Here is an 8,282-nt window from a genome sequence, read left to right as displayed (position 1 = left end):
TGGAGTTATTCGCTGGGTCTACACAGAGCTCAACAGGGGAAACAAGACAGTAGTAAGAATACCCAGCTGGTTTTCATTACAACTTGGCTGTTTAAAAGTTGCACTTGAATTCTTATGAGAATGGCCAGTCACTGATGTCTGAGTGAAATACAAAACTATTACAAATGGCTTACCCTTCTTTCCCTCAGGATCACCAAGGAGATTGAATCAAAGACAAAAGTGTATTTAAACACCTTCTTGATACTTTGCCTTACAGATTGATACAATAACAACCTATATATGTTGAATTTACATTCTTTTCCTATCTCACTGCCTCATGTGAAATAAGATATATACTTACCCAGGGAGACCTGAATGGAAAGGAAAAGTAACCACAATACTGGAGTAGAAAGATGTACTTTTGTTGCCATCCTGATTGAAGACAGATGAAACTTCACTCTCTGTTAGGCACTGTCTAGACCAGACTCTGCATGGGCTTCTCTCTGTCTCACAAATGACTACAAAGGAGGAAATATATAGATTCACATGCTAGCATGAACTACGTGAAGGAACCAATAGAAATATTGTTCACCTTTTTAGACATTATCAACAGATTAATCTCAAATCTGAAAGAACCAAAACATCCAATAAAATTTAAAAATTGTGCCTGTGACCTTATATGAAGCATGACTGCACTCCTGATGTCATCATCTGTATTGTCTTGTTTTAATATGGGACCAACATAGGTGGTACATGCAGAGCAGTAGGCAAAATGGCTACTTCTCACCTGAAAAAGCAATATGAAAGTGCAGAACATAGGCTATTTTATGAATCACTCTGGAAAAGAAAAGGCAAAGAAAAACCCTAAAGTTGTAGCTCATCCATCTCCTTGGGAGAAATTGTACTCTCACTATAAAATCAACAGAAGTTATGTTTATCACTAGCAGTATTTCTGTGAGTAATAAATGACATCTGCTCTGTCTTGGAGGCAAGTGCCACTCAGAGTTTCCTTATTCAGTCAAAACTTGGAAACTGTATGGGCAGAAGCTCTTGAAAGACCATCTTCCTCAGAATGTGAATTACAGGACTTGTTTTTCCTCTGCTGAGTTTCTTTCTGTTTCAGGTTATGTATGAACATTGCTGGTAGTTCTGCCCACTCTCATTCACTCTAGAATGATTAATTTAGGAAAATAAAAGATGCTGTTAATCAAACTGTGGCTACTTGACTGATTCTTGGAAACTGCAACAAATTGCAGTGTGCTATCTGTTTACCCAGTCTAAGCACACAGTCTTCTTTATGACACTGACACACATCCTCTTTTTGTCTGATGGCGTCTATCTGGTGTTTATCCAGAATCCCAAATTCAGTGACATCCAAGCTGTTAGGTCCTTAGTACACCAACAAGCTCTGCAATTTCTTCCCCTTCTCACTGGGTTTTGTCTGCCTGTTCAAGGTCTGTATAACCTTGCAGCAGTGTAACCTTGGATCAGACTGCTGTGAAAAGAGATGCACGAGGAAGAGCAGAGAGAATTCTGACTAGAGGCTGCCCGTTCTTTGCTCAGGAACTCAGGCACTTGCCCGTGGTGTCTGCTAGAGATATATGGCAGCCAAGCTTGGATCTGGCCATGAACTTTGCTAATACTGACCCTGATCTGCTGACTTGATGTTATGGCTTAATCTTGGACCTACCACTTTGCTATGGTCTTGTCTGGATTGTCCAGACTTCTGACTTAGCCTGGCTGCAATCACTGGACCTATTCTGTTCTTCTTGTTCAGGTACTATGGGACTGCACCCCTTGGTGAGAATCCCGCCTCGTGCCTGGCTCGCTGTCAACTTCAGTTCCTGACTGACCTTCCCTTGTAGAGCAGCCTCCTCCTACTCCCTGACACAGACCCTTGAAAAACAAAAAGCCATCACCACTCCATTGGAAATGTGATAGGGGTGAGGAAAAAACCACTACAGATGTGTTAATAAGAGCTAGACAAGGTATCCCTTATAACATATGTTCCTATACTGAGGTTCAGTGGTTTCATTTAGCACTCTTTTCCTTGCTGATTAGTGGCCATCAACAGAATTCTCACCGACATTTTAAACCCACTCCAGGAAGTCTAAGAATGAGATATGTTTCTCCGTGTGCAGGCCCTTGAAGACCAGAGTCTCCTTCATGAGCACTATGACCAAGTAACCAGGTACATGCCAGTGCCCATGGATGTTAGAACTCCAGAATTCTCACCTCTGTTGAAGCTGGTACTCTCCTTCTCTTTCCCATTGCAGACAGGGATGTCATGAGGATCAGTATGGGTTGAGACTGGCAGCATGAATTCCCTGTGCCCACTTGGCATGAAGGCTTACCTAAAAACCACAGTTCCCCTGATGACTTTAACAAGTCCTAAATATGTCTGGTGACACCAGGATGTGCTTCTAATCAAATGAACAGAAGACATCTATTCTGTCATCCAGCCTTATCTACCTAGCAATGTTTGTGAAGGACTGTGGGTGCGTGTGTGGGCTTGCTGGACTTTCCGCACACACTGACAATGCAAAAGTACAACCAGCATTTAGGTCAGAAGATATACGACGTCTAACAGCAAGAAGGCCAGAAGAAAAGAATGTGCTTGTTAAGGAAGAAATTGATAAATGTCCTGGTTCAGCTGGGATAGGGTTAAGAGAGAGAGGGGGAAGGGATCTCCAGCCGGGTTATTAATACCATGCTGACGTCAGGTCCAGGAGCGGGAGCACGGGAACTTTTTCCTTTGTGGCTTTGGTGGCGGGGAGCACACGGCAGGCTTGTTCCGTAACCATTGCGGTATTTCTCTGTATATCTTTTGTCTTGTTCACTGTTATTGCTGTTTATTGTTGTTATCATTTCTACTGTTGTTGTTCAGATTGTTTATCACACTGTTGTATTAAATTTCTTCTTATTTTAACCCGGGGTTTGTGCCCTACTTGTGTCCGAGGGTGGAGGAGGGACAACGTCAACGTGGTCTCCGGTCCCGGCCGGGCCTAAACCACCTCAGCCTTTTTTGGCGCACCAACATGGGGCACGAATTGGGTTGAAATAAGAATCAAAAAGGGACAGACCCTGACCAGAGTGTGTTAGAACAATCTGTTAGGTATAATTTTTCTGTTTGTATTTGTACTGTTTGATAAGAAAATATTTGCAATGCTGGCCCACTTGCTTGCGTGGTTGGGCTGGATTATTCCTTATATCCACTGTGTGTTCCCAGTGCTGGTGTTTTATTGTCGGTAGAAAATGTATAAAGGGGATTGTTTTGTCATACTGGCTACTGACTGCTTATAATGCTTTTGTATCGCTGGGGGGGAGGGGGGAGGGGCGGTACCTGTTTGCTGCCTGGGCTTTTGTTAGAGGTCTCACCCCCTCTATGGGTGAGCCAGGGGAAGAGATCCTCTCGGGTTTTGCGAGTTTCAATTATCCTTGGAGCCTGCAGGCCAGTGTGATTGTGGCACAATGCTTTCTGAATGTCTGCCTGATTTCGGTTTTGGCCATGGGGCACTTCTCTAACAATAGCAGTGCCCGGAATCCTGCCCCGAGGTCAGATAACAATGAGTGGCAAGGGGTGTGGGAAAAGATGGGCAAAGGCCTGAGTCGGTGGTCACCTCCAGTGCTTTGGAATTTCACTCCCAAACAAATGCAGAGCCCTGATAAGCTGATGGAGTGCTTAGAAAGGGTGTGTTACCAAGCTGGCAAAACCCAGGAGACACAACTCGCTGCAATGTGTTGGGGACTTGCCCATGCCTACCATGTCCTCTTTAATACCACCCACTGCCCCCAAGGGGGAGAAAAGGCTGCAGAATCTGAGAGTGAACTTACTGGTACAGTATTTGGGCCAGGGGAACAGGCAGAACCATTTCAGTCGCCTCCACCAGAACAGCAGTGGAGCCAGAGAGCCAGCCAGTGCCAGTATCTGTCGTCCCGATACAGAAAACAAAATATACCAGAAAGTCAGTTTCCAAAGTGGGGGATGGGGATGAGCCAGGCCCATCACGGGAACAGAGGAAGGTCCAGAGGTGATCGTCCGATCTCTATCCCTGACTGAGTTGCGAGATATGCAGAGAGATTTCGGCCGCCTGGGAGGCGAGCAGATTTGCACCTGGCTGCTCCGATGCTGGGACAATGGAGCCAGTGCTTTTGAAATGGAGGGGAGAGAGGCCAAGCAGCTGGGATCTTTGGCCAAGGATGCTGGCATTGATAGGGAAATAGGCAAACAGACTCAAACCCTCAGCCTTTGGGGGCGACTCCTGTTCAGTGTAAGGGAGAGGCACCCCTACAAGGATGATATCCTATGTCAGCTAAGCCAATGGACCAAAATTGAGACAGGCATTCAGAATCTCAGGGAACTGGCTGTGTTTGAGATGATCTATGGTGATCTGAATGATGAGCAGTCACCCATGGACCCAGATCAGGCCCCTTGCTCACACCTGATGTGGCGAAAGTTCCTGAAGAGTGCACCAGAAGCACACTCGAAAGCATTGGCAATAGTGTCCTGGTGGACAGACACCCACACTCTAACAGTGGATGGAGTGGTTGGCAAGCTCCAGCAATATGAGGGAAATCTCCCTTCATCTCAACATTCCTGAGTCTCAGCTGTGGAGGAACTGTCTCGGAGGGTCCAGAAAATGGAAGAGGGCATGTCCTACATTCCACCTGCACGGGCTGATGTCTCAGCCATTAGAAGTAAACATTTCCCCACCCAAGAGAACGGCAGCAGAAGGCACACACCACGAGGCACCCTGTGGTTTTTCCTCCGCCACCATGGAGAAAACATGAGGAGGTGGGATGGACAGCCCACTGCCGCCCTAGCTGCACGAGTAGAGCAGCTGAAAGGGAAGACCATCACAAAAAGGGAGTCTTCCAAGAAAAACGCAGCTCAAGTGTCCAGTCAGAAATCCCCCAGACAGAATAGAATGGCCAACGTTATGTCTGACACTCTTGAGGGGACCAGTAAATCATTCTTACAAGAAGTGAGTGATGCTGAGCAGGATTAGAGGGGCCCTGCCTCCAGCCAGGTGGAGGAAAGGGATAATCGGATTTACTGGACAGTGTGGATCCGATGGCCTGGCACATCAGACCCACAAGAATATCAGGCTTTGGTGGACACTGGGGCACAGTGAACCCTGATGCCATCGAGCTACAGTGGGGTTGAATCCATCTGCATCTCCAGAGTGACAGAGGGATCCCAACAGCTGACCCTACTGGAAGCTGAAGTGAGCCTGGCTGGGAAGGACTGGCATAAGCACCCCATTGTGACTGGCCCAGATGCCCCGTGCATCCTGGGCATAGACTATCTCAGGAGAGGGTACTTCAAAGACCCAAAAGGGTACCGGTGGGCTTTTGGTGTAGCTGCCCTGGAGGAGGTTGAACACTTGTCCACCTTACCCGGCCTCTCAGAGGATCCCTCAGTGGTGGGGCGGCTTAAGGTTGAGGAGCAGCGAGTGCCGATTGCTACCAGGACGGTGCAGCGGCGGCAGTACCGCACCAACCGAGATTCCCTGGTCCCCATCCATCAGCTGATCCGTCAACTAGAAAGCCAGAAGGTGATCAGCAAAACTCACTCACCCTTCAACAGCCCTATATGGCCAGTGGGAAAGCCTAATGGCGAATGGAGGCTAACTGTGGACTATCGTGGCCTGGATGAAGTTATGCCAGCAATGAGTGCTGCAGTGCCGGACATGCTAGAGCTCCAGTATGAACTGGAGTCGAAGGCAGCCGCGTGGTACGCCATGACTGACATTGCTAATGCATTCATCTCCATTCCGATAGCGACAGAGTGCAGGCCACAGTTTGCGTTCACTTGGAGAGGCATCCAGTACACCTGGAACCGATTGCCCCAGGGGTGGAACCACAGGTCCACCGTTTGCCCTGGACTGGTCCACACTGCACTGGAGAAAGGTGGGGCTCCAGAACACCTGCAGTACATTGATGACATCATTGTATGGGGGAACACAGCCGAGGAAGTCTTTGACAAAGGGAAAGAAGATAATTGAAATCCACTTGAAGGCCAGCTTTGCCATTAAGCAAAAGAAAGTTAAGGGGCCTGCAAGGGAAATTCAATTCCTAGGAATAAAATGGCAAGATGGGCGTCGCCACATCCCAATGGAGGTAATAAACAAGATAACAGCCATGGCCCCACCACCTCTGAAAAGGATACTCAGTCTTTCCTGGGTGCCGTGGGGTTCTGGAGGATGCCCATCCCGAACTACAGCCTGATTGTGAGCCGTCTCTACCAGGTAACCTGTAAGAAGAACGATTTGAATGGGGCCCTGAGCAACAACAATTCTTTGAACAAATTAAGTGGGAGATTGCCCAAGCAGTAGCCCTCGGGCCAGTCCGGGAAGGGCAGGAGGTTAAGAACATGCCCTACACCGCAGCTGGGGAGAATGGCCCTACCTGGAGCCTCTGGCAGAGAGCACCTGGGGAAATCCGAGGCCGACCTCTAGGCTTTTGGAGCCGGGGATACAAAGGCTCTGAAGCTAATTACACACCAACTGAGAAGGAGATACTGGCAGCGTACAAAGGAGTTCGGGCTGCCTCAGAAGTGGTCGGCACTGAAACACAGCTCCTCCTGGCACCCCGACTGCCGGTGCTGGGGTGGATGTTCAAAGGAAAGGCCTCCTCCATGCATCATGCAACAGATGCCACGTGGAGTAAATGGGTTGCGTTGATAACACAACGGGCTCGAATAGGGAACCCCAGCCGCCCAGGGATACTAGAGGTGATTACGAACTGGCCAGAGAGAAAAGATTCCGGGATGTCACCAGAACAGGAGGTGACACGTGCTAAGGAGGCCCCACCATATAATGAGCTGCCAGATGAGGAGAAGCAATATGCCCTGTTCGCTGATGTGGGTCTTGTCGCATTGTGGGAAAACGTCTACGATGGAAGGCTGCTGTGTGGAGTTCCACACGACAGGTCACTGAAGCTGCTGAGGGACAGGGTGAATCAAGCCAGTTCACAGAGGTGAAAGCCATCCAGCTTGCTTTGGATATTGCTGAGCGGGAAAAGTCGCCAAGGCTCTACCTCTACACCGACTCATGTGCAGTGGCGAATACCCTGTGGAAATGGTTGCAGCAATGGAAGCAGAACAACTGGCAACGTAAGGGTAAGACCGTCTGGGCTGCTGAAGTATGGCACAGGACATTGCAACCCGTGTGGAAAACCTTGTTGTGAAGGTGTGCCATGTGGATGCCCATGTACCCAAGAGTCGGGCCACTGATGAACATCGACACAACCAGCAGGCAGACCAAGTTGCTAAAATTAGAGTGGCTCAGGTGGACTTGGACTGGCAGCTCAAAGGTGAACTGTTCATAGCTCGGTGGGCCCATGAGACCTCGGGCCACCAAGGTAGAGATGCAACATACAGGTGGGCTCGAGATCGAGGGGTGGACCTCACTATTGACACCATTGCAGAGATGATCCACGGATGTGAGACGTGTGCTGCAATCAAACACGCCAAGCGGGTGAAGCCCCAGCGAAATGGAGAGCGATGGATGAAATATAGATATGGAGAGGCCCGGCAGATCGACTACATCACACTGCCACAGACCCGCCACAGGAAGCGCCACGTGCTCACAATGGTGGAAGTAACCACTGGATGGCTGGAAACTTACCCAGTGCCCCACGCCACCACCCAGAACACCATCCTGGGCCTTGAAACCCAAGTCCTGTGGTGACACAGCACCCCAGAGAGAATTGAGTCAGACAACGGGACCCACTTCTGAAACAACCTCATAGATGCTTGGGCTGGAGAACACGGCATCGAGTGGGTCTACCATATCCCCTACCACGCACCAGCCTCTGGGAAGATCGAGCGCGACAATGGACTGTTAAAAACCACATTGAAAGCACTGGGAGGTGGGACCTTCAAAGACTGGGACATGCATCTAGCAAAGGCCACCTGGCTAGTCAACACAAGAGGATCTGCCAGTCGGGCTGGCCCGGCTCAGTCAAAACCTCCACGTGCTGTAGATGGGGATAAAGTCTCTGTGGTGCACATGAGGAATATATTGGGAAAACTGGTCTGGTTTAGTCCTGCACCAGGCAAAGGTAAAGGCAAACCCATCCATGGGATTGCTTTTGCCCAAGGACCTGGGTGTACCTGGTGGGTGATGCAGGACAATGGAGAGGTCCGATGCATACCACAGGGGATCTTGATTCTGGGTGAGAACATTCCGTGAATTATGCTGTGCCTTTATAAATTGTTATTTTGTTATTGTTAACTGCTAAATGGCAGCTGGACATGACGCAGATGGTATAGAATAAAGGGGTGGATTATGTCCTGG

This window comes from Athene noctua, chromosome 1, assembly GCF_965140245.1.
Source record: "Athene noctua chromosome 1, bAthNoc1.hap1.1, whole genome shotgun sequence".
NCBI lineage: Eukaryota > Metazoa > Chordata > Aves > Strigiformes > Strigidae > Athene > Athene noctua.
Note: the sequence above shows the minus strand (reverse complement) of the source record.